This window comes from Sus scrofa, chromosome X, assembly GCF_054392235.1.
Source record: "Sus scrofa isolate SSC_HxYL_T2T_F1_AM1 chromosome X, Sscrofa_HxYL_maternal_Yorkshire_Landrace_v2.0, whole genome shotgun sequence".
Classification (NCBI taxonomy): Eukaryota; Metazoa; Chordata; class Mammalia; order Artiodactyla; family Suidae; genus Sus; species Sus scrofa.
The window spans coordinates 109,469,830-109,494,326 of record NC_139401.1 but is presented as its reverse complement, the minus strand read 5'-3'; the positions used below and the strand labels follow the sequence as shown (position 1 = coordinate 109,494,326).

Genomic DNA, 24,497 nt, shown 5'->3' with positions numbered 1-24,497 from the left:
AGAGAACTCCAGGATAGAGTCACTTTTAGAATTGCAATATAAATTCAGACATATAAAGAATTTAATTTCCTTGGTTTGACTGCTCTGTTTTCAGCTCTTCCAACCAGCTCATTGACCAAAATAATATAGAGTTGATCTATAAAGTAGGTAAACCATTGAATGCCATGTATTAGAAAAGACATTTTACACAAATTTCTTTTAAGACTGAATTGCACATAAAGCCTTAACATCTTACCCCCATCCCACTATCTTTCCTCCTACACCACATAAGCATTTCTGAGAATTAGCGTTCAATTTCCATGTACTTCACTCAAGCAAACACAGTGAGAAATTGTGGTGTTTAAAGAGTATCATTTTTAAAGAACAAAACAATTACACCTAATCTCCTCTTCAAACAAAAAGAGGTTTCAATGTTGAAAGTATGTGTTCAATCTCCACTAGCTCATAAACTTTAATGTTCTTTTGTCATTTGTTTATTACGTTCTTTGATCATTTCTGACACCACCATTACCAACTTTCTCTATATTAATGCTATTTTATGACTTGTAAGTAATACAGAAGACACAGAAGTAAAGAGCCAGCAAGTGGAATGGCTTGGCTTTCATAAATGCACCAGATCTTACTACTGATTTTTGCCTAACCTAAACTCTTCCATCCCATCCTAGAACAGGATACTTGTAAAAGCCTTGCAACAAAATCATTTGAAAATGCTTAAAACATTTCTCTATGGGCCCTCAAAGGAAGAAGACCATTTTTATTCCCAAATGCTCCTGGAAATCCACCCGCTAAGTCTGAGCATTTTGACAAAAAGACCACATCAAACATTAAACATGCTAAGAATGTTTGAGGCTCTAATGCACACCTAAAACAGAATCACATAAGATCCCTTACACACCCAACAGACCAGTGAAATTCAAACTGATCTTTTTTCCTTAGCAGTGAAATACACACTTTCCCCTCATCCCAACCTGAAGAAAAAATCTTACATAGCAACTCGGTCCGAAAAACATATAAGCAGAGTGGCCCTCCTTGAATCAAGTGTGGAAGACCAGAGACCTGCCAGCTTGAGAGTTTTAAGGGCAAGCCTTCGCCAGCAGGAAACCAGGCCTAGAGACAAAGCAATACAGGGTCAAGGAATCAGGCAAAAGATTAGGGCAACAAGAGTTAAGACTCAGGAATGCATAGGTTCCAATAAGAGGGACGGACAGTAAATGAGCAACAAGGAGAAGGTATCAAGTTAGAGCCAGACTGTGAATTTTGAGCCGCCAGTTGCCTTCCTTACACTGCTACCTCCCAGACAATGCATTCAAGCCAAGTTTGTTGAGCACAGTAGTAATGATTTTGCTGTAAGCATAGTGACAGACTCAGGAATGTAGATTACCTCTAAGAATTAGGTGGTTATGTAGTAAAAATAGCCAGCAGCATGCCAGATGCTTAACATGCCCCCAGGAGACTGGCCATCTGCCTTTATCTCCAAAGCTGGAACCAAAGGGCTATCAGAAAGCTAATGTGAGCATCAAGTTGTCCTCCCAGATGCAGGAATAAATTTACATACAGGGATACCTAGGAGACACTATGGATTTGGCTCCAGACCATGACAATAAAGTGAATATTGCAATACATAATGAGTCACATTAATTTTTTTGGTTTCCAGTGCATATGAAAAATTATGTTTGTGCTATACTATAGCCTATTGAGTGGGCAATAGCATTATGTCTAAAAAAAACAATGGACATACCTTAATTTAAAAATATTTTATTGGAGTTTCTGTTGTGGCTCAGCAGGTTAAGAACCCAACATAGTGTCCATGAGGATTCAGGTTTGATCCCTGGCCTTACTCAGTGGGTTAAGGATCTGGTGTTGCCACTAGCTACGGCATAAGTCGCAGGTGCACCTCAGACCCAATATCGCTGTGGCTGTGGCATAGGCCTCAGCTGCAGCTTCAATTCAACCCCTGAACCCGGGAAATTCCCTATGATGCAGGGGCAGCTGTAAAAAGAAAGTTTAAAAAAAAAAAAAAAACTATTACTTTCAAATGTCAACCACCATCTGAGCCTTCAGCAAGCTGTAAACTTTCTCCAATAGTAACATCAAAGATCACCATAACAATTATGATAATAATGAAAAGATTTGAAACATTTTGAGAACTACCAACATGTGACACAGAGACATGCAGTGAACAAGTGCTGTCAGAAAAATGGTGCCAACTGACTTGCTGAACACAGGGTTGCCACAAACCTTCAATACGTAAAAAATATATCTGTAAAGAACAGTAAAGTACAATAAACAAGGCATGCCTGCGTATTTACTTTGTTTGAGTCCAAAGAAAAGCTTTTTTCAAAAAGATGCCAAAGATAAGGATGTGGTCTGAGACCCTGGAACAGACTTAAACTACTTAGTCCCTGACGGGTGCTGAGCCACAGCGATGGCCCTCTGAGGCTTTCTGCAGGTATTTACAAAAGGTTTATTCCAATCAACTGAGGTAAGTAACTACAGATTATTCTATGACTAGGACTGCAACTCCTTACATTTGGTGACCTGAGCTGCAGTAAAGAGAATGCAAAAGAACAGCCATAAAAACAAGTAAAATATGATTGTTACACCCTTGGAGAATAATTTTTTAAAAATCAATTAAGGCACAAGGGGAAGAAAATAAGTAAGTGTGAGGGAATGAGCATGTGAGAGAGAACTTCTGCAAAGTGTAATCTGTCTCCTAAAACATAAGAAAAGACATTTCTGCCCCAGCCTTGCTGTGAACCTTTGAACAAGTCTTTTCTCCTTTTAGGTACTCAACTACCCCAAAGGTAAAATGATGGCCTCAGTCGAACAGTCTGTGAGGTCTCCTGTAGCTCTCATAGTGTCCGGTTCGGTAACTTCCTTTGATAATCTGGATTTCAGCAAATAGTGTAAAGATCACATCAGCTTTCCTTTCCTTGTAGCTTTCCTTCATCTTCTAATTATATCTTTCTTTTCCATTTGTCATAACAGTAATTTATGTACTCTCCCACAAGGCAATCTTTGCTTCACTTCCTGGCAATAAAAAATAATTCCTTTTATTCTAAATTAAAGATTATATGAGGCTCTGAATCCATCCCACAAACCCTTCTCGTGAGGTCCTTTCTAGGGAGAATTGGGGTGGGGGGGATTGTTTTCCAGTGTTGTCAAGGACACCACCCAGTTATCACCTGCTAGTTAGCCTCAAAGTGCTTTTCAGGACACTTGGATAAGGGACAAGAGGACACTGTATTCAGTTATAGAAGAAAACTTGGGTGCAAGAATATGTGGTGGAATAAGTAGAGGAGAGGAGACAGTACTGTGCCCAAAGCCCTCCTCTTCTCTGGATCCCAGGGCTTCACAGTCAGTCCTGAGAAGTGATACGCCAAAAGTAGGGGTGCAGTGAGAGAGGTCTGCTCCGTTTGGAAGAATATTTTAGCACTGATGGTGTTCAGAATTCTTGCGAAATGGTGATAAAATTCAGATCAGCTTTTAGTTTCATTATTGTTTCTAAATTCTCCACAGACAGTGCACATGGGAAGCTGATCTGAGAAAGTGAAATGTACAGGAAACAGTCCTGTAATGAGAAGACCTGGGTTCTGTTCATAAGAGTCACTAAGCATCTGATGGGCTGAATACTGGCCTTTCAAGATACCAGGTCTTAATTTATGGAACCTGTGAATGCCACCTTCTATGACTAAAGGGACTTAGCAGGTATGATTAAGTTAAAAATCTCACGATAATGTTATCTGGATTATCTTGAAAAGGGCTCTAAATACCATCACAGATATCCTTAGGGTAGAGATGCAGAGGGAGATACCACTCCAGAGAAGACAATGTGGCTACTAAAGCGGAGATTGAAGTCTTGAGGCCACAAGCCAAGGAAAGGGCAACAACGACCAGAAGCTGGAAGAAGGAATGAATTCTTCCCTGAAGCTTCTACAAGGAACCAGTCATGCTGACACTTTGATTTCAGTCCTATAAGACTCATTCCAGAGTTCTGTAACTATGAAATAATAAATTTGCATTAAGCCACTAACTGGGGTGATCTGTTACAGTAGTAATAGGAAACTAATACAGTATCTGCTATATACCAGAAAGTGCATTAGATACTTACCACAGATCATCTCATTTCATCTCCACCTCAGCCCTGTGAAATACTGGCATACTCACTTGAGGGATGAGGCAAGGGAGGCTCTCAGAGATCACTCAACCCATTAGTGGCAGAACCTCAACTGGAACTCAGTGTATCTAACTTTAGCATCTACTTTTTTCCCACTACAACATACAGTAAAAATAACCGTAATTCTGAGAATTTACACTCCTCTGAAGCCTGTGCTAAAAACCTCACAGGTACAACTTCTGTTAATCCTAATAATCTTAAAACACTGAGATTTAGGTTACAAAAAAAAAAGGGTGGTATCTGGCTGACAATGGGAAAATTACTAATTCTCTGTGACTCAGTTTCTTATCTGTGAAATGGAGCTGAAAATAGTATTACCCGCCTCACAGGTGTGTTGTGAACACCTCATAGGTGTTAACATTTGTCAAGAGCTCACACCAGTGCTGGGAATATAGTCAGTGAACCAGCTTGGTTTAAAAATGTTTAAAAATGTTTAAAGCACGCTGGTTCACTCTCTCAGGAATGTGCTCCTGCTTTGTCTGCCAGCTAACTGAGTGATTTTGAGCTAGTTCCTTGACTAAATTAGGAGCCCTTCAAACATGGACATTTCATGATTTGAGGCCTCTCCAGACCTCAGTTTCCCCAAGTATGAAATGAGGGCTTTGGAAAATAATGATCTCTGTCACTGTATGACTACATGGGAATTCGGGTAGTGGCTAAGAGCCTCAGGGGTCCCATAGCAGCTGCATTTCCCCAAAACTAAAACTTACTGAGTCGAGACACAGTGGGTTTGGGTAGCACAAATTAATGAGAGTTCAAGGTAACTAGATCATTCCATGTCACAAAGCAGTTTATCTGTAGATGAAAGTTTTTCTTTGCCAAGTCTTTTTAGCTTAGATGCTTTTCTTCCCCCAAATGATGCAGAGCATTAAACTGGCTTTTAAAAAATGTAAAGGCTCTGGTATTTCAAAGCAATGAGCACTGTGACACGCAACAGTATTTATATCAATATGTGACCTTATGTCATTTCTTTTCTATTTCCTTAAAATTGCTCATAGATGGGCTTAATGTTCATGGATTTCAGGTACCTCATTTAGCATGACAGAAAATTGGTAGGAAAGGAGTAAAAGCTCAAGGTAAAAAAGACTCACATGCAAATCAAAGTTTCTCTGTCTGGTAGAGTCACGTCCCATGGCAATAAGAGATCACAGTCCACCACCCAGAGAGGCACTGCCAAGTGCAGAGGAATGAGATATGGTGAGAGGGTAAGTGTGGACAGAAGACAGAGAGTCCCAGAGTGGTGACCTTGGAGGGGAAAACAAGCTGCTTCTACACTTACCATGGCCAAAGTCAGTCCTGCTGGTATTTACCTTTTACCTAGAGAGCTAACTGGCCAACAATCATTGGCTTCCACCTTTCTTTTTGGCAGACTTTCTCAAACTGTTTATAGATTGTGGTATCTTCATAACTAGGTGTTATGGACTAAATGTTTGTGTCCCCCCCCCCAAAATTCATATGCTGAAATCCTAACCCCACTGTGATGGTATTAAGACATGGAGGTTTGGCAAAGTGATTGGTTCATGAGGGTAGAGCTCTCATGAATGGGATCTGTACCCTTATAAAAGGCCCACAGCGCTCTCATCCCTCTCACCACTGTGAGGGCACAGTAAGAATAACCAGGGAGCAGGTCCTCACCAAGAATCCAACCATGCTGGCACCCTGATCTTAGATTTCCAGCTTCCAGAATTGTGAGAAATAAGTTTCTGTTGTTTATAAGCCACCTAGTTATGGTATACTTTTATAGCTACCCAAACTGACTCAGACACCAGGTTAACAGTTTCCAGTTGTTTTCAGAAAATATGAGAACCCCTATTTACAACCAAACATCTTCTCAGACCTCCACATGAAAATAGCTATACTTCACTAGTGATAGGTGAGAAAACATGGTGACAAACTAACTGAATCCCAGGATATATGCATTCAAAAACACTACATACATGTGCAAGTAATGCATTTATCCAGTTTCATGCAAGTATTTTCCCAAGTTCTTAAAATAATTTTATTGCTTCTTATTCCTGAGGCTGTTGTCAAGTGGGCATTTGTCTCTTTTTCCCTCCTACCCCCTTGTCCTGATATGGCCACCAAGCCTCCTCCTCAAACATGGTTGCTATGTGACTGGAATTCAATGCTCTGACCAATCAGACCCGCTGTTACTTTGCTGTTGGTTGATTCAAATTCTCTCCCATGCAGTACACTCACGTGTGAAACCCAGGGCAAAATTTCTCTGTAAAACTCAGCATCTATCTTCCAATTCTGCCCAAGTTATTTCATTTCGATTGTCTCAACTTTCCTTAAACCCCAGTTCCAATGCCCCCAAGTTCCCGACTACACAACCAACTTAGCTGATGGAAATGAGGGAGGTGTATCAAGATGGCCTCACTGAGGAGAAATCCTTGGAACTGGGTCTGGAGAGATTTGCAGGAGCTCTACAGGCTCAGGAAATAAGGGGGAAAAGGATAAAGGAAAAGCATTCCAAAATGAGGCAAAATGATACAGTGTTGAGTAATACTTAGAATAGGAGCATGTGTTAAACATGCAGATTTCTGCACCCCATCTCCAGAAATTCTGACTCATAAGTCTAGGGCAGAGCCCAGAAATCTACATGTTCAACATATGCCCCATACAGTTCTTGATACTGGCAGTTTATAGATCACACTTTAAGAAACACTGATCTAGAAACAGGCTTAGTAAATCAAATGCAATTTGTTCATCTGTAGAACTGTGCAGGAAAATCCACTGAGGGTCAAGGGTAATAGCTGGGGCTCATCTGAACAAAGTGGTTCATGTATACACTGAGATACAATCCCAATCCCTTGGTATCACTAAGTAATAGCATTACCTTTCTAACTTCATGAAAGCCAAAATCTCCAAGAATAAAATGTGCATTATTGTTTCTGTCCTGCAAATCACAAGACAGAAGATACTTCTTTTGTATACTTAACCACCCTTATGTCAAAATTTTATGACACCTCACATTTTAGGATGTTTGTGGTTTTTGGTCTCAAGAACACTTGGCATCTGCAAAAAAGTAGTTTCTGCACATGACTCAAAATGCACTTGTAAACTGGAGATGGAAGAATGCGGTAAAGGGAATCTAATTTGCATATATATGAGCAAGTGGGTAACTCAGTATGTTGAGGCATAAAACTCATGAGGCCAAAGATATGAATTTAAGCTACATATGAATTAGACAGTTGTTCTTCATCAAGTAACAGACTCTACCCTTCCCCCAGCTCACCAATAAGCAAATATAATGGAGCTGGGCATAAGAGTGTGACTAGCTTTGTGCAAGATATCCTTCCTACCTTTGTGAAAATAACCAAGATGTACAGCAAATATTTTAATAAGAATGGGTTAGGACTTCCACCTTTTAAAAAAAACAAAGTAGGAACTCCTGCTGTGGCACAACAGGATGGGCAGCCTCTTGGGAGCTGCTGGGACACAGGTGCAATCCCTGGCCTGGCACAGTGGGTTAGGGATCTAGTGTTGCTGCAGCTACAGCTTAGGTCACGACTGGGGCTCCGATCTCTGGCCTGGGAGCTCCATATACTGTGGGGCAGCCAAAAGTGACACCCCCCGCAAAAAAAAGTAAAACCGAATCTTTCACCTGGGACAATTCAAACATAATGTGTTTATGTGCCACCTTTTGTACCTTTAGATATGTCTACTAAAGCATCCTTCTAATTCAAAGTCAAGTGGGAGGCAGGGAAAAACTGGTTAGTGGTACTTTGTTGAGGGATATAAAATGGAGGTGAGCACTCCACCAAGATAGCTTCAAAAATGCAATACTTGGATATAAAATTTTATTTGTTAATCAAACCTCGATAAAAACAAAATGCAGTAGTTGGTTTTACCGTCTAAAGGGAAATATGTTTTCACATGATTCACTGGACTTTTGAATCCTTTTCTGATTTCCACTGAAGAGCACACAAGAAATTAATTAAAAGTCCTATCAAGAAAAAGGTCCAATAGCTGTCTTTTTTATTTTTAATGGTATTTTTATTAATATTTTCTTACTCTTCATGTTGGAATCTTTACAAGTCTGTAATGAAGCAGGAGGAGAGGTTTATAAGTTCTAGTTGCCTTTAATGGCTCAATTGTTTTCAGGGATTTAATCTTTTTTTCTTCTTCTTCTAAGAATGAGCTTTTCTGTTCATGTAGATTATTCTAATATTTACCTGAAATCCAAATTAGAGAATTTTTTTCCCCGCTGTACAGCATGGGAATCAAGTTATCCTTACATGTATACATTTTTCCCCCACCCTTTGTTCTGTTGCAATATGAATATCTAGACATGATTCTCAATGCTACTCAGCAGGATTTCCTTGTAAATCTATTCTAGTTGTGTCTGATAAGCCCAAGCTCCCGATCCCTCCCACTCCCTCCCTCTCCCATCAGGCAGCCACAAGTCTCTTCTCCAAGTCCATGATTTTCTTTTCTGAGGAGATGTTCATTTGTGCTGGATATTAGATTCCAGTTATAAGTGACATCATATGGTATTTGTCTTTGTCTTTCTGGCTCATTTCACTCAGCATGAGAGTCTCTAGTTCCATCCATGTTACTGCAAATGGCATTATGTCGTTCTTTTTTATGGCTGAGTAGTATTCCATTGTGTATATATACCACCTCTTCCGAATCCAATCATCTGTCGATGGACATTTGGGTTGTTTCCATGTCTTGGCTATTGTGAATAGGGCTGCAATGAACATGCGGGTGCATGTGTCTCTTTTAAGTAGAGTTTTGTCTGGATAGATGCCCAAGAGTGGGATTTGCGGGGTCATATGGAAGTTCTATGTATAGATTTCTAAGGTATCTCCAAACTGTTCTCCATAGTGGCTGTACCAGTTTACATTCCCACCAGCAGTGCAAGAGGGTTCCCTTTTCTCCACAACCCCTCCAACATTTGTTATTTGTGGACTTATTAATGATGGCCATTCTGACTGGTGTGAGGTGGTATCTCATGGTAGTTTTGATTTGCATTTCTCTTATAATCAGCGATGTTGAGCATTTTCTCATGTGTTTGTTGGCCATCTGTATATCTTCCTTGGAGAACAGTCTATTCAGGTCTTTTGCCCATTTTTCTATTGATTGATTGGCTTTTTTGCTGTTGGGTTGTATAAGTTGTTTATATATTCTAGAGATTAAGCCCTTGTCGGTTGCATCATTTGAAACTATTTTCTCCCATTCTGTAAGGTGTCTTTTTGTTTTCTTTTGGGTTTCCTTTGCTGTGCAAAAGCTTTTCAGTTTGATGAGGTCCCATGGGTTTATTTTTGCTCTCATTTCTATTGCTTTGGGAGACTGACCTGAGAAAATATTGATGATGTTGAAGTCAGAGAGTGTTTTGCCTATGTTTTCTTCTAGGAGTTGGATGGTGTCCTGTCGTATATTTAAGTCTTTCAGCCATTTTGAGTTTATTTTTGTGCATGGTGTGAGGGTGTGTTCTAGTTTCATTGCTTTGCATGCAGCTGTCCAGGTTTCCCAGCAATGATTGCTGAATAGACTTTCTTTTTCCCATGTTCTTGCCTCCCTTGTCAAAGATTAATTGACCATAGGTGTCAGGGTTTATTTCCGGATTCTCTATTCTGTTCCACTGGTCGGTCTGTCTGTTTTGGTACCAGTCCCACACTGTCTTGATGACTGTGGCTTTGTGATATTGCCTGAAGTCCCGGAGAGTTATGCATCCTGCTTGGTTTTTGTTTCTCAGGATTGCTTTGACAATTCTGGCTCTTTTGTGGTTCCATATAAATGTTTGGATGGTTTGTTCTAGTTCTGTGAAAAATGTCCTGGGTGATTTGATAGGGATTGCATTGAATCTGTAGATTGCTTTGGGTAGTATGTCCATGTTTATAATATTGATTTTTCCAATCCAGGAACATGGAATATCTTTCCATTTCTTTACATTTTCTTTAATCAAAGAAATCAAAGTTTTATAGTTCTCGGCATATAAGTCCTTTACCTCCTTGGTCAGGTGTATTTCAAGGTATTTGATTTTTTGAGGTGCAATTTTAAAAGGTATTTTATTTTTGTATTCCTTTTCTAATATTTAATTGCTGATATACAGAAATGCGACTGACTTCTGAATGTTAATCTTATAGCCTGCTACTTTGCTGAATTTCTTCATCAGTTCAAGTAGTTTTGGGGTTGAGTCCTTAGGGTTTTCTAGGTATAGTATCATGTCATCTGCATACAGTGACAGATTTATCTCTTCTCTTCCTATATGGATGCCTTTATTTCTTTTGTTTGTCTAATTGCTGTGGCTAGGACTTCCAAAACTATGTTAAAGAGCAGTGGTGAGAGTGGGCATCCCTGTCTTGTTCCAGATTTGAGTGAGAAGGCTTTCAGTTTTTCCCCATTGAGTATTATATTTGCTGTGGATTTATCATAAATGGCTTTGATTATGTTCAGAAATGTTCCCTCTATACCCACTTTGGCAAGGGTCTTGATCATGAATGGATGTTGGACTTTGTCAAATGCTTTTTCTGCGTCTATTGAGATGAACAACTGAACAGACCGATCACTAGAAATGAAATTGAAGATGTCATAAAAACACTCCCTACAAATAAAAGTCCAAGACCAGATGGCTTCACAGGCGAATTCTATCAAACATATAAAGAGGAACTGGTGCCCATTCTCCTTAAACTCTTTCAAAAGGTTGAAGAAGAAGGAATACTCCCAAAGACATTCTATGATGCCACCATCACCCTCATTCCAAAACCAGACAGAGACACCACCAAAAAAGAAAACTATCGCCCAATATCATTGATGAATATAGATGCAAAAATTCTCAACAAAATCTTAGCCAACCGAATCCAACAACATATCAAAAAAATTATACACCATGACCAGGTAGGGTTCATCCCAGGTTCACAAGGATGGTTCAACATACGCAAATCAATCAATGTCATACACCACATTAACCAAAGAAAAGTCAAAAATCATATGATCATCTCAATAGATGCAATAGCTATCTTATGTTTGAATGGTCACTGGCATAACTCAAGCAGGTTCAGGCCCAAGGCACTTTGGGACCTTCCCAAGAAGGCACCTTTGTGAATTGTGAAGATGATAAGACTAGTCTGTATTGAGACTAGGACACCAGTCCCAAAGGCCACCTTAGGAGAAGGCAGCTCAGTCTCCCACAGGGTATGATGGTTTCTGTTCTAAACCTGACAACATGCAGTATTGGTCTACTATCCAATCAAGTTAGTGACTAAGTCAGTAAATGATCCAAAAGGTAGTCAAGCAGTCAGTAGTCAGGTTCTGATTCTTCCATATACAGCAGGTCACCAAATCAGCAGCTAACCAAAAGAGAGCATTGTCTAACCTCCCAAGAAGGTACTGGCAAGATCTTTAGAGGATTAGAGCCCAAGTTAACTGAGTCAGTGATCCTGATGGGATCATATCCTAGATGGTCCCAGGTAATGGTGATGATAGGATGGAGATCTAAGCTAGACTTCTGAAACTACTGCCTCCAGATGAGTCAATACAAGTAACAAACATAGCACAGTGCTTGGCAGAGAATAATCCCTCAGTAAGTGTTAGTTATAATAATTGCTTAGAAAACTGTAACAACTACTTGGTCACCCTTGCCTTCCACTAGGCCAACTGTGAAACCCACTTGCTTTCCTTAGCCTCTGTTCCTCTCTTGCTGTGACTTAAAGACCATGAGGAAGTTCAGAGTTCACAAGTACACCAGATCTGGAGATAAAGAATAAGACAGGATAAGCAATGAGATCCTGGTGTATAATAGCACTGGGAATTATATCTAGTCACTTGTGATGGCGCATGATGGAGAATAATGTGAGAAAAAGAATGTATATATGTATGTGTGACTGGGTCGCTTTGCTGTACCAGTAGAGAAATGACAGAACACTGTAAATCAACTATAATGGAAAAAATAAAAATCATTTAAAATTTTTTTAAAATTTAAAAATTTTAAAAAAGAGAATAAGACAATTTCAAGTGGTCAGATAGGCTGACAAATGCAATACTGCATGACAGTTAAGATAATGTGCTCTGAGATCAAGCCATCTGGATTAAAATCTTAGCTTGTCCAAACTATGTGACCTTAAGCAAACTGTTTAACTTCTCTGTGCCTCTATCTGACCTTCCACAAAATAAGCATGATAAAAATCTCATTCAGTTGTTTCAAGGATTAAATTGATCTAATATTTGTTAAGTGCTGAACATGGTACCTAACACACAGTAAGCACTGGTTAAATGTTAAAAATTGTGATTATTATTTCTCTTCTCATTCAGGATTGGCTCAGGAGGCTTGCCCAAATCCATAGTTCTGCTATCTATGGACTCTGCTGAGAAAACCTGAGGAGGGATGCAACAAAGGAAATAGGGCAAGAGCTGCTAAGTATCCTATTAGTGGATACATTCATAGTTATACATAACATATATATATATACACACACACACACACACACACATATATACATATATATATACACACATTCTTTTTCTCACATTATCCTCCATCATGTTCCATCACAAGTGACTAGATATAGTTCCCTGTGCTATATAGCAGGATCTCATTGCTTATCCACTCCAAACGCAACAGTTTCCATCTACTAACCCCAAACTCCCAGTCCATCCCACTCCCTCCCCCTCGGCAACCACAAATCTGTTAAGAAATTGACAGAACACTGTAATTCAACTATAATAACAAAAATTTTTTTACAGATTTACTCATTTACTGCAGAATATCCTGTGGATATATATTGAATAAATGTGCTAATGTTTTCAACTTTAAAAAATAAATAAACTTTAAAGTCCTAAGGTTCCTTAACCTGAAGCAACCGAGGTTTCAAATACTACCATACAGTATAAGGTGGGAGGGACTTTATGCTAATTACCATCAAGGACTTTTAAACCCCCCTTCACTTCACAGCAGGAGGCAGCTAGTTCTATCACGTAGGCCCTGGGGCCAGAGAGGGCTTTGGTCCAAAAGCCAGTAAAGTCAGGCCACAGAGAATGAGGCCTATGGATCTCCCCATTTTTAAGAGTACCCCCAGCTGGTTTGGTTGGGGAAGATTTTCTTTTTCATTTATGCTAGCGATTTTTCCATTGTAATACTTTATCCAACCCTAACCCCACACCTAGCTAAAATGGCAGTTATTACATTTGGCTTGATGAAAAGCAAACTAATGCATATAACTAAGGGGATGAGTCAGAATGCATCAACAATTTAGGGAGGAGCGCTGGCCCAGAAAGGGCACTGCTCACTTCCAGGTGGGGGTTCCAAATTTCAGCTTCCAGCACCAAGAGAAAGGAGTTTATGGGGGAAATGAAATCACCCCAGAGGATAAACTTCCAGAACATCTGTTATGCCTAAATACATTGCCACCCTTTTCTCTGCTATGCCCTCTTAAGGCCCTGCCCTTTTCTATCTCAGGGTGACTTCCACCAAGAGAAGAGTATTTGCATTAGGGAGGGCAGGAGAGGACCTAAGAGCCTGGGCTTTGGAGTCACACTAACCTGGGTATGAATCCTAGCTCTTCTACTATTAGGTGCGTGGGTTTGAGTGAGGTATTTAACCTTGATGAGCTTCAAACCCCTCACGTAAAAATGGGGGTCAAATTGCTAACTATCCCATAGGTCTGCTATAAGGATTTAATTAGATTACTTCATTTAACACCTGTTTACAGAATGTCTGTTTTATAGCTACTGGCTGAGACTGTGCTAGGTGCTACAGATACATGAAAGAAAAAAACTAGACATGGTTTCTACCCTCATGGAACTTACAGTCACAAAGGGGAGACAACAGTGTTCCCTCTCTCCTATAAATTGACATCATGTTTACATTAGGGCAATAACAATTGATAGTTGGATGTGTTCTACAACTAGAAACTCTATCTCTTGCCCAACTCTAACTCAAACAATACTACCTGCCTGAGACCATATTTCTGAAAAAGTGTGCTCTTTCCAGGTTGCTTCACTGTTGTGTGCTGCCTATTATGATGGCTTTATTGTTTTTATTCACTCACTCGCCACTGCATATTGATGGAAATGCAAAGAGGCAAAAGTGGCTTGAACAGTGAGGGAGAGGGGAGAGTGGAAGGAGAAGACAGTGGAGAGGTCTGTTAGGAGCAATGTTGGGCCTTTTAGGATATATTAAATATTATATATCTTACATCAAAGTACAATTAGAAGCCACTGAAGAGTTTCAGGTATTACAGCAAGATCCTATTGTGTTTGCAAAAGATTCCCCTTTTCCAACGTTTTATAATAAAAATTTTCAAAATTACAAAAAGTTTCAAAGAATTTTACAGTTAGCACCACATACCAAGAGTCCATAATTTAGTTATTAGACTTTATCACATGTGTATCCATCTAGTCATCCTTCTAAACATCCAGTCCACCTTTTTTTTTTTTAAATGGCCACACCTGTGGCATATGGAAGTTCCCAGGCCATGGATTGAATCTGAGCCACAGCTGTGACCTACCTATGCCACATCTGCAGCACACCAAATCCTTTAACCCACTGCACCAGGCCGAGGATGGAACCTGCACCTCCACAGTGACCAGAGCCACTGCAGTTGGATTTTTTTAATGATTTTTTTGTTTCCATTATAGCTTGTTTACAGTGTTCTGTCAGTTTTGTACAGTACAGCAAAGACACCCAGTCACACACACACACACATATATATATATACATCACATATATATATGATGTATATATATATATGATGTATATATATGTGATGTGTATATATACATGATGTGTATATATATATGATGTATATATATGTGATGTGTATATATATATGATGTGTATATATATATGATGTATATATATATGATGTGTGTATATATATATATGATGTGTGTATATATATATATATATACACACACACACACACACACACATTCTTTTTCTCACATTATCCTCATCATGCTCCATCATAAGTGACTAGATATAGTTCCCAGTGCTATACAGCAGGATCTCATTGCTTATACATTGCAAAGGCAATAGTCTGCATCTATTAACCCCAGATTCCTAGTCCATCCCTCTCCACCCCCCCCCCCTTGGCAACCACAAGTCTCTTCTCCAAGTCCATGATTTTCTTCTCTGTGGAAAGGTTCATTTGTGTCACATATTAGATTCCAGATATAAATGATATCATATGGTATTTGTCTTTCTCCTTCTGACTTACTTCACTTAGAATGAGTGTCTCTAGTTCCATCCATGTTGCTGCAAATTATTTTGTTCTTTTTTATGCCTGAGTGGTATTCCACTGTGTATATATACCAGTTGGATTCTTAACGCACCGTGCCATAGCAGGAACTCCAGTCCACCTTATTTTCATTTGCATTTCAAAGTAAGCTGCAGTCATCAATACGTCACCCTAAATACTTTGTCATGTATATCATTAACAAGAGTTCAATATTTTTCTTTCCCCCAAATGATCACCTTTAGAATCTGACTACACAATAGCAGTTACCTCTAAGAGGAAGCTCAAATAAGCCTTATGTGGTGCTGAAAACAGTCTATATCTTGATCTAGGGAATAGCTACATGATTATATACATATGGAATAATTCATTGAGTTATACACTTGAGAGCAATGTACTTTGTACATATTACTGTATGTATGTCATTACATCATTTTTAAAAAAGTAAAAAGAAAACTCTGACCAAGGTATACACACAGATTGAAAGGGGACAAGTATGTGAGAGGTGAGACCAGTTAGAAAATTATAATCCACAGAGAAAATGATAATAGCTTCCACTATGGTGGTGATATTGAAGAAGGCAAAACAGACAAATTTACAATATATTTGGGGAGAAAAACTATCAGAATTTGCCAGGGTCTAAATTTTGGGTTCAAGTGAATAGCTTATGGTGCCATGTACATTGACAGGATACACAGAGGGAAAAGCAGAATGGGATTGAGGTGGGTGAACTGTAGGAGGCACAGTCCAGGTTTGAAACCTTCTGGTTTCAGTTGTCTGTGGAATATCCAAATGTCGATGTCAATTTTTCAATTAGATATGTAGGTCTAGAGCTCAGAAGAGGTCTGGAGTAAAGATAGGAATTTGGGAGTCATCAGCATACAGATGGTAGTTAAAGGTAAGATCATGGATGAGAGTACTTAGGGATAGAATGTAGCATATGAAGAAATGAGACTACAGATAATTTATGTAAAGCATTTAGCACATACACTGTACATAGTAAGAAATCAATAAACAGTAGCTGTTCTTCTTAGTATTTGTTATCATCATGACTAGATCTAACACAAGGAAAAGGGACAGCTTAATAGGTGGGACAGATACTGAGCTTGCAGTTAACTTTAAGAGCTCAAAGATGCAGTCATCTTTCTGCTCATTCTGTCTCTGAATAACACAAAAGATAGATGCCTGAAAAAGCAGAATATTTCACTTTTGTACCACTTAGAAAACACATAATGATTGCCTAATCTGAGCCTAGGCACTATGGATACTAAAATTTATCATAATAGCATTTCTACATAGGAGGCATCTACTGCATTTGGTACTCTACAAGAATTATCTCATTTAATCCCCACAAAGGTTCTCTGCAATATGTTGGTGTAATTAAACTCATAATACAATGATGAAACCAAGATTCACAAAGGTTAAATAACTTGTCCAAGATCAGAGAGAGAACTAGTAAGTAGCAAAGCTAGGACTCAAACTCAGGCAGTCCAGAATCCATACTTTTTCCACTCTATTACATTATCCCAAGATCACTTAAGAAGATAAAATGGAGCCATAAAAACATAACAAAAAATTAAGTGTATATTATAAGCTACATGAGAAGTTATAATACTAATATCTAATATGAGCAGGCACTTCTCTTGCTGCCAAGGCACTGTTCACAGTGTCTTAAATATATTAATCCATTTAATACTCATAACATCCAACTTGATAAAGTAGGCACTATTACCATTCTCACTTTATAGGTAAGAAAACTGAGGCACAGGGCTTAAGTAACATACCCAAGGTCACACTTCTTATAATGACAAAGCTTGGATTCAAATCCAGACAGTCAGGTTCAGAGACCAAAAGAAGGAGAACACTGGGGAAATCACAGAAGACATCATGGAGATGGTAGGATTTGAGCAGATCCTAGAAAACAGTAGGATTTAGAGAAGCTAGGAAGAAGATATTCCATTTGTAACAATTTGCATGAGCAGCAGAAACTATCAGACTCTCCAGAGCAGAGCTGGACAGGACAAAGAAGTCTGGATGCATCTCCATGACTATCCCCCACACAAAGCCGCCCTCAATAAGCTGCAGTTTTCAGAAAAGCAAACATAGCAGAGACCAAAGGTAGTATTTAGGGACCTGCAGATTAGGATTATAGGACCTAAATTCCAGTCTAAGAACAGTTATTTATTTGGCTTCAGCTCCTGTGTGTTCGGTACAAATAAGCAGAGCTTCATACTCCAAATGTTAGGCCCTCCAATCCCTGCTCACTTCCTTTTATTTTGTTGTTGTTTGTTTTCACTTCCTGCTGGACAGGTCAAAAACAATAAAGTGACTAAGAAAGCAATGGCATAACTGAAAGGAGCAACCAGGTGATGACACAAAAAGGGTAGGAAAAAGATTCATAACATATCATTAAAACCATTAAAAATGGGCAGAGGTTGCTACACGAAGCCAGGATATAACTTTGCAGAGAGAATTATTCATCCATGGCATCCCACTGTCCTTGTGCTGCCCTGCTAAAGTACGTACATTAACTCCCTCAGGAATCTTATCCTCTGGATTTTTCCCTTCTCTGTCTCAAGAGACTCTATTAAATAAGAATGTTGCCCAAATAATGAACCATCCAAAGGAATTCAATAGTATCCTTCTCTCTCATGTAAGTGTGTGAAAAGATCTGAAATAAATTCCAGGTAATCATTCAAATGTCTTAGTGCCATTCTCACTTTATAGGTAAGAAAACTGAGGCACAGGGCTTAAGTGATGATGGAGCTGCAAGCCCTAAAGTAGGTATGGAAAATCATTTTAGTCAGAGGCTAGTCTCTCAGCTCATACCAAATAAGGTGGTAACAGGATGGTCATAAGTGCTACTTTAAACTGTCTTTCTTTACATTGTAGGTTTTAAAGTTTAAAACAACATTTAGTTTCTTATTTCAAACTTTTTTACATACACAGGGAAGAATATTCTAAAAAATGTGCACACATGTGTACACACATGCAAACACACAGGAAAAAAAGCATCAACCTTAGTTTCATTACTCCTTCTTTCACCCAAGAAGTATTTACTGAGCACCTCCTAGAATTAGCAGAGCAGAATTTTTTTTTTTTAACCACTTATCCCTATCTACCTTCTTTCTTACTGGCATTCTTACTAACAATTTTGGCAAAATAATGAGCAACCAATTTTAATAAGAAAAATACTTGTCACATAGATGTAGCTGCTGCAAGATTTAACCCATCCCCCAAAAATACTTTAATAAACTAATCTAAAATATCATCCTCAATATTCCCTGAAAAAAGTCTCCAATGAAACTCCATGGCTTTACTAGAGAGAGGCAGAATGCTGGGGAAAGGTGAAAGATAGAAAATGGAAGCTGGAGGGTCATTAGGGAAAGAATGGATTCCTAGAACATTCATATAACTCAAAATCATAAGGTGAACAACTGGAAAATGTTCAGAACTGTTTTTTGCACCATGCTAAAAATTCAACGCATGTTCATAATTAGCAACTCATAAGATTGTCTTCTTTCTGGTGATGAGCTTCATCTTGAAGCCCTTCCAGACAATTCAGGGCATAAATGGCAGGGTTATTACAGGCCAGATGCTGGGGATGCATCACTGAACAAGAACAATTAACACAGTCCCTGACTTCCCAAAGCTTAGAGTCTAGTTTCCAGACAAACAAAACAGGAATTTTCAAAACTGTGTAGGTTGCTATAATCAGGAAAGCACTGAAGGCCATGAGAGCCACAATTGAGGGGTCAGAGCAACTTTCCTAGAGGAAATTCTATCTTAAATTAAAACTTTAAGAATGAGTAGATGTTAGAAATGTTTATTCAATAGGAAATTGATCAACTATAAATTATTTTATAGAGTCATTTTATTATATGAGCTAATATGTATGATAAAAGTTTTTACTTGATGAACTAAAAAAGACAACAGGAGAAGAAAATAAAAATCATACTGTAAATAACACAAAAGAAAATCAATATTGATGAAAACCTGATAAGAAATTGGGTATAGAGGGTAAAAAAAAAAAAAAGTTAAAAAACAGAAACAGAGTTTAACAGGATTCAAAATAACACAATAGATATATAAAACACAGAGAAGATCCAATACAAACATGTATGAGAAACAAAAAAGAAAAACATGGACTAGAAAATATTTAAATCTCCCCAGAAACAAAATCTTCAAACACATAAATTGAAAAAAAAATATCACAGCCCCAGAAAAATTGATACAGAACAATTAGCACTAACATATATCTTAGTAAAATAACTGGATTAACTGGATTTCAAGAACAAATAATCCTTTGGGCATCTAGACAAAAAAAAGAGAAAGTCACTGATAGGGAATAGTATCAGGCTGGCCACAGATGTCTCCAGAGCAACATTCAACACTGGAGGAACGTGAAGCAATGTCTGTCCACAAGATCTTCAAAAAAAGAAAAATGTCAGCCACATCCTGTTACAAAAGTAACAGATGTTTTGGATCTTACAAGAACTTATAGATATCATTCAAGTGAACACATCTTGAAAAAAACTGATGGAGGACAAATGTCAGCCTACTCAAAACATGAATGGAGACTCTGGAAAGAGAATGAGCACTGAGCACAGAAACCATTTAACAACAGAACTAAGATTTAAAAAATCCTGGGAATTGTGGTTACAGAGTAAAACAGAAATCTTATCAATGAAAATGCAAAATTATACAACTAAAATAATAAAGACAGGAGTTCCCTTTGTGTCTGAAGAACCCGACTAGTATCCATGAGGATGCAGGTTTCATCTCTGGCCTCGCTCAGTGAGTTAAGGATCCAGCATTGCCATGAGCTGTGGTGTAGGTCAAAGATACAGCTCGGATCCTGCACTGCTGTGGCTGTGGAGCAGGCCAGCAGCTGCAGCTCCAATTTGACTCCTAGCCTGGGAACTTCCATATGCTGTGGGTGTGGCAAAAGGAAGGAAGGAAGGAAGGGAGGGAGGGAGGGAGGGAGGGGGAGGGAGGGAAGGAGGAAGGAAGACAACAAGAAAGAAAGTAGGACTTAATACAGATGTATAGATTTCTTCAAACTTTAAAGTTGGGGACCAAAGGATGTCATTTAAGGCTGATAAATCAAGTCAAATGTATAGGCATATTTAAAAGTATAAAAATAAAGAAATAAGCTAAGAAAACAATATAGCCAACTATAATTGGGAAAAGGAAGAGTAGGATGGGAGAAAAAGATATAAGAGTAAAATGAAGTAGATTTATTGTGTCTTTGCTCATGCAGAGTCAACAGACATCACTTTTTAAAAATGGAGTATTGAAACGATTTCTGTAGTCACGGCAACGACCCTTACACAAACTCTGAGAACTAAACTATAGGAATGTTCACAAAGTTACTGATTATGATGTTATTCTACAGTCCAAAGGCACTGGGTCAAGATAAACTAGGCTGTCAGCATATCTGAAGTAAATATAAAGATTCCTAATGTGTACCTGGTACCTGTTTTAGGGTCCATACTCTGGCTGGTTATGTGTGAATTATATATCAATTTAAAAAGAACAGAAACTAAATTTTCACCAAGTTTTGGTTACAACCAGAATAGAAACAGACTTCAAACTACTAACTCATACAATTTTTCCTATTAGCATCATAAGTATCACATCTAGCTATGCCAAAATATATACCGCCTTTTCCTCCTATTAAAAGAAGTACACTTACCCAGGGAGGCTTTTCTACAATTCTATTAAGGTTAACTGATTTACATAAAACTTTAAGAAAAAATGAGTCTTACTTTTTCCAGTTTTGCTGAAATATAATTGACATATAACACTGTGTAAGTACAACATAACAATCTGATATATATGTGTCCATTGCAAAATGATCACAATAGGTTATTATCATTTCACAGTTATAAATTTGTTTTCATATGATAACTTTTAAGATCTACTGTCTTAGCAACTTTCATATATACAATATTGTTATCTATAGTCTCCATGCTGTATATTAATCCCAAGAATTTATTTATCTTATAGCTGGAAGACTAACTTTTTGACCACCTTCACCCATTTACCCCTAACCCTCACCTCTGGCGACTACCAGTCTGTTCTCTGTTCCTAGGAGTTTGGGCTTTGTTGACTCCACATTTATTAGTGAGACCATATAGCATGTCTTTGTCTTTTATCACTTAGCATAATGCCTTCAAGGTCCATCCAGGTTGTCAGAAATGGCAGGATATCCCCCTTTTTATGGCTGAATAATATTCTTCTGTTGGGGGGGGAAGGGTGTCATGTTTTCTTTATTCATTCATACCTCCATGGACACTTAGGTTGTTTTCATGTCTTGGCTATTATAAGAATGTTTCAATGAACACAGATATACATATATCCCTTCAGGAGAGTAATTTCATTTCCTTCAGATAAATACCCAAAAGTGGAGTTGCTGGATCATATGATAGTTCTGTTTTCAGTTTTTTAAGGAAGCTCCAAGCTGTTTTCTATAACAGCTGCACCATTACATTCCCATTAACAGTGTACAAGGGTTCCCTTTCCTTATACCCTTGCCAACAATTCTCATCTGACAATAGCCAATTCTAACAGGTGTGAGGTGATATCTTACTGTGGTTTTCATTTGCATTTCCCTGGTGATTAATGATGTTAAACATATTTTCATTTATCTGTTGGCCATTTGAATATTTTCTTCAAAAAAATGTCTATTAAGTCCTTTGCCCATGTTCAATAGGATTATTTTTATTCACTAGTGAGCTGTATTAATTCCTTCATTCACACAGAGATGTTAACCCCTTATCGTATGGGTGGTTTTCAAATATTTTCTCCTATTCCATAGGTTGCTTTCTCATTTTGTTGACCATTTCTTCTACTGTATATAAGTAGAAGATGAATTTTAACTTAGGGGTCCATAATTGAGGATTGCTTAAATAAGTTATGGTACAGGGAGTTCCCATCATGGTGCAGTGGTTAACAAATCCAACTAGTAACCATGAGGTTTTGGGTTCGATCCCTGGCCTTGGTCAATGGGTTAAGGGTCCAGCGTTGCCAAGAGCTCTGGTGTAGGTCACAGACATGGCTTGGATGCCACATTGCTATGGCTCTGGCATAGGCCGGCGTCTACAGCTCCAATTGGACCCCTGGCCTGGGAACCTCCATATGCCATGGGAAGCAGCCCTAGAAAAGGCAAAAAGACAAAAAAATAAAAAATAAAATAAGTTACGGTACATTCGCATAATGGAATAGTATGAAGCAATAACAAAAGAAAAACCAATGGGGCATATCTACATACTGTCGTAAAATGATCTCTAGATGTTTTAAGTGATAAAAGCAAAGTGTAGAATGGTATGTCTGGTATACATGTGTCTGCATGTGTGCAAAAGATTACATATACACATTTGTGCTTATGAAATCAGTATACTGACTGAAAATAAAATGCATTTTCTGATCAAAATACAATTTTTTCTCCCAAAATCCCAATAAAATTGAATTTAATGAGAGTACTATTTCTTTGTTCATGGATTAAAAACTCCAATAGGTCTATGACTTTTCAGCTCAATCATTTCCTATAAAAAAATGAAAAACCCTAAATTCACCTAATGAAATCTCTCCTTCTAGCTCAGGGTGTGAGGCTGGAATGTAGAAGCTCCTTCTGCTAGCATGTTTTCTCCCTGATCATGCTCTCTCCTACACCCTTATTTTGGAAGCTCCAGGTCAAAGAGGTGGGGGAAGTTAAGGGATAGGATAGTTCTTACTTGACTCAGAGTGCTCTTTTGAGTCTGGCCTAGAACCTGGTAGATAAAGTAGACCTTATCTCCTGGATTGGTTCAATGGGCCATCTCTTCTGTTGTTCTTATGACCCAGCAAAGGCAGCTCTACCCCTCTAAGACCAGGAGGTCAGGTTGCTAATTGAGACTCTTCTTCATCCCTTGGGCATTCTACAGTAGACCTCCTGCTTTTTTCTGCTTAGGTTTGCACACCCCTCCATGCAACTCCATTGTACAAGACCAAAGACAATACCATGCCAACTCTCCCTCTTAGCCCACATCCATCTGCAGAAACACTTATGCAAAGCTTGCTCTGACAATGTCTGGAGGTATAAACCAATCTGGGAACCAGGAAACAGATGAAAGAGGGAATTTATTTTGTACTGTATATACACTGTATCCTTTGTTTTTTGTACTAAGTATATGCATTATCTAAATTAATGAAGTCTATTAAAAGAGCAAGCCACAGATAGGTACTAAGTATTAGTCAAATGACTTTTATCCAGAATAAAGAACTCTTATAAGTCAATGGTATAATAACAAACAATACAATAGAAATATGGACAATATATTTGAAAAGACACTTCATAAAGAAAATATATAAATGTCCAATAAACACCAACGAATGTTCAACCTCATTAATAGTTAGAGAAATGTAAATTAAAACCATGATGAGATAATACTGAATACCCATTCTAATGCCTAAATATAAAATGAATGGCACTCCAACACTGAGTTGGAGAAGCTGTAAAATAACTAAAACTTTCATACACTGCTAGTGGAAATATATACACTACAACTGCCTTGGAATATACTTTAGATGTTTCTTGAAATATTAAACATTGAATGTGATATACCACATTAACACATTTAAGAATAAAAACCGTATGATCATCTCAATAGATGCAGAAAAAGCTTTTGACAAAATTCAACACCAGTTTATGATTAAAATAAAAAACCTCTCTGGAAAACAGGCATAGAGGGAAAATACCTCAACATAATAAAGGTCATATATAACAAACCCACAGCAGAAATCATTCTCAACAGTGAAGAGCTAAAAGCATTTCCCCTAAGATCAGGAATAAGACAAGGATGTCCACTCTCATCGCATTTACTCAGTATCATATTGGAAGCCCTAGTCACAGCCATCAGACAAGAAAAAGAATAAAAGGAAACCAAATTGGGCAATTTCCATGTGGCACAGTGGAAACGAATCTGACTAGAATCCATGAGGATGCAGGTTCAATCCCTGGCCTCACTCAGTGGGTCAGGGATCTTGGATTGCTGTGAGCTGTGATGTAGGTTGCAGACACAGTTCAGATCCCGTGTGGCTGTGGCTGTGGCATAGGTTAGCAGATATAGCTCCAATTTGACCCTACCTAGCCT

General features: G+C 38.4%; 1 long non-coding RNA gene across 7 annotated transcripts in view; it reads right to left on the bottom strand.

Moving 5' to 3' along the window:
- Positions 1–24,497, bottom strand: part of LOC102165926 (uncharacterized) — a 1,721,850-nt gene that overhangs the window by 1,253,551 nt on the left and 443,802 nt on the right. Inside the window, exon 8 of one of the 7 annotated variants that reach the window (XR_014835564.1) lies at positions 2,965–3,030. The exons of the other annotated variants lie outside the window; for them this stretch is intronic. This is a non-coding gene — a long non-coding RNA (uncharacterized LOC102165926). Of the gene's footprint in view, positions 1–2,964; positions 3,031–24,497 lie in introns of those variants that run through there. 7 annotated transcript variants of the gene reach the window in all.